Below are 3,509 nucleotides of genomic sequence, written 5' to 3'. Positions count from 1 at the left end.
GTTACCTACAATTATTCCCATTGAAGCCACTTGATCCAGCCTTTCCTTGCTTGATCCTTACTTTCCTTTTCTTTATTTGTCCTTCATTTTCTTGTTACGCCGTAAGGCGTTCCCTCTGGAATCAACACCCCCAGCTGCTACCATGGACGATTATGGACCATCGATTATCTATGTTAGAAGATAGAAGCATCTTCTACCGTCAGATTAACCAGCAACTATACATACCTCCACGTGGTTACTAACTCCGGCGAAGATCCATCGATACAGTTACATGGACGCTCCTTCTGCTCTGTATCGTGTAGAGCCCGTGGCCACCATTCCTTGGGTATAGCGCCTGGTTTTCCTGATCTATCCACCAAAAGTTTAGGATTGATAGACTCAGCGCCTGATTTCGGAATGGTTTCATTCTCAAACCTGGCTCGGGATATCAGGTACTGGACAGCACAATATCCCACAATCACCCACTTTCAATGGAGCAGCACAAGCACCTGGGGGGCCTCCTGGCAGTTTTTGATCGCTGCAATGGTAAGTTATTTGCTCCTAACTGCAACTTTATGGCACATAATGAAGAAAAAAACATACCCAATTCGCCTGGGTCCTATTCCCGCAATTCACAACATGATAATACTCTCTCTTTCGGCTCTTATGGTGGTGGGTTCCTGGGAAGCTACAAGCCTTGAGATGGAAGAAACACGGTGGTTGTGAGGAAGGCCATATGCCTCTAAACAGTGGATATTCTGTTTCCCAATAGGTACGCGCCCAAAGGGAAGAGTCTTCTTCTGGTCGTATGTGTTTTATCTAAGCAAATTTTATGAATTCATGGACACCATTATCCTTGTTCTCAAAAAGAGGCCCTTGACCTTTCTTCATGTTTATCATCACGCAGTAGTGGTTGTAATGTGCTTTCTGTGGTTGGAGTATTTACAGTCCCTATAGGTGATTGCATTGATTACGAATGTATCAGTGCATACTCTGATGTATGCATACTATCTTCTGTGTAGCATTGGGTTCCAGCCTCCATGGAAGAAACTTGTCACGAATTGCCAGATCGTGCAGTTCTTGTTCAGTTTCTTGGTTTCCATTGTGTTTCTGTGGCTACATTTCACTGGGGATGGGTGTGCTGGAATGGGAGCTTGGATTTTTAATGCTCTGTGCAATGGTAAGTTATTTGCTCCTAACTGCAACTTTATGGCACATAATGAAGAAAAAAACATACCCAATTTGCCTTGGTCCTATTCCCGCAATTCACAACATGATAATACTCTCTCTTTCGGCTCTTATGGTGGTGGGTTCCTGGGAAGCTACAAGCCTTGAGATGGAAGAAACACGGTGGTTGTGGGGAAGGCCATATGCCTCTAAACAGTGGATATTCTGTTTCCCAATAGGTACGCGCCCAAAGGGAAGAGTCTTCTTCTGGTCGTATGTGTTTTATCTAAGCAAATTTTATGAATTCATGGACACCGTTATCCTTGTTCTCAAAAAGAGGCCCTTGACCTTTCTTCATGTTTATCATCACGCAGTAGTGTTTGTAATGTGCTTTCTGTGGTTGGAGTATTCACAGTCCCTACAGGTGATTGCATTGATTACGAATGCATCAGTGCATACTCTGATGTATGCATACTATCTTCTGTGTAGCATTGGGTTCCAGCCTCCATGGAAGAAACTTGTCATGAATTGCCAGATTGTGCAGTTCTTGTTCAGTTTCTTGGTTTCCATTGTGTTTCTGTGGCTACATTTCACTAGGGATGGGTGTGCTGGAATGAGAGCTTGGATTTTTAATGCTCTGTGGGTTCGATCTGCTGCAGAGTTGAAAGCACGAAAACTGCTATTTTCCCCATTCCAGATTTGGCCTGACAGAGTACATCCATGCCCAGAATCGCCTGAGGAATGCACTCGTGCTGAACTTCTGAGGGATGTTCAAATCCAGAGTCCACAATTGCTCGAAGGAGCTCTGGCTTCAGTAGGAAATCCCACATAACCTTTCTTGGAGGCTTCATCAGTGGCAAAATGTTCCTCCAATGCTTGTGCGTCCAATTCCTCTTCTTCATGGTCCAGGAGCTCTTCATTATAAATCTCTTCCTTCAACTCTTCCACATTGTCTACTCCTTGTTTTTCCATTTTCACTAAAAATATGAAGCACAAGCGCAGCTTTATGCTGAAATAGCAGAAGAGGTTTTATTGCTGTAAAGATGAAATAATGATGCAGAAAACCAGCCATGTGTGTCTCAAAGCACTCTCAGAAATTATATAAATTAAGGTTCAACAGACATACCCATCTCATTCAAATTGGTGACAACTTCATAGGGTGATATTTAAAGTACATTTGAGAGAACTGCCTTTTCTGGCTATGTTGGTTATGTTTTCCACCAACCCTGCATCAACCACACTAATTAAATGTCATGTAGTCACTATTACATTTCAATTGGTGACAAATTCATAGGGTGATATTTAAAATACATTTGAGAGAACCACTTATAAGTTGTATGAAAGCTGACTTAGCAGTCTTTGGTTCCCTGCCAAAGATTGTAACTATTAGTGCCAAGTGCTCTCAACTTTCTCCATGGTAGACGCTTCGAGGGTTGCATTGCACTAATAGATTTCAAAACTTTGTGACGAGGCTTGATTCTAAACTCTAAACTACACAACATGAGATTAGAATGTGTTAAAAGAAACTTTGAACAAAATAGTCCATGATTTTCTGCACTTTACAACCCACAATGCAACAGAAATGGTGGCATTAATTTAAGGACTTTGCCTTTGTAAAGGCCTGAAAATAAGCAGAAATATCCAAGTAGAAGTAAAAGAGAAAATTGTTAATTGAAGTTAGAGGAGGAAAGGTTCTTCTAAATTTAGAAGTGCAATAAATTTGGTAGAAGAACCGGCATATGAAGGTAAGGCATATGAACAGAAAACAAAACCAGACCATGCCAAAACTGAATGAGAAGGATAATTATTGCAGACACCAGAGCAGATTTCAATGGCTATGATGGCATGTATCAGTATGTTGATGCTTCTATATGTGCTGGGAGTGCCTTGATATCAACTGCAAAACGTTCTTGAACCTGCTTCAGCACATCCTCCTCTGATGAAGAAGCAGAAGAAACAAAGGTAATTGCAAGACCCTTTGTGCCAAACCGTCCAGCCCTTCCAACCCTGTGCAAATAAGTATCTGCAGACTCAGGCATGTAATAGTGGATAACAATATTAACTCTTTCAATGTCAATTCCCCTGCCTACCAGATCAGTTGCAACCAGAAGCCTCTTATTCCCCTCCTTGAAACTTAACAAATGGAAAATTTTAGCAAATGCATTCGCAGTTTTGGAAACAAAGAGACCAGGCACTGAAGAATTGAAATCTATGAAAGGATGGTAGGGGATATATCTACATGAAAGAGGTAAACTAATTTTTTATTCTACTTTTCATATTTATCTATTTGGCAAAGAGATATTTATGCATTTTGGGGGATTTTTAGATATCTTATTTGGGGATCCAGCGGGAATGCACATGAA

At 41.2% G+C, this 3,509-nt stretch overlaps 1 pseudogene; it reads left to right on the top strand.

Annotated features, from left to right (window-relative positions):
• The first annotated feature begins 310 nt into the window (after positions 1–310).
• LOC149142255 (fatty acid elongase 3-like) lies at positions 311–1,314 on the top strand (annotated as a pseudogene).
• Positions 1,315–3,509: the final 2,195 nt, after the last annotated feature.

The sequence above is a fragment of the Pinus tabuliformis genome, chromosome X (assembly GCF_031772625.1).
Source record: "Pinus tabuliformis cultivar Carrire ecotype Pingquan chromosome X, CPIR1, whole genome shotgun sequence".
NCBI lineage: Eukaryota > Viridiplantae > Streptophyta > Pinopsida > Pinales > Pinaceae > Pinus > Pinus tabuliformis.
Note: the sequence above shows the minus strand (reverse complement) of the source record. Positions and strands in the feature narration are given on the sequence as shown.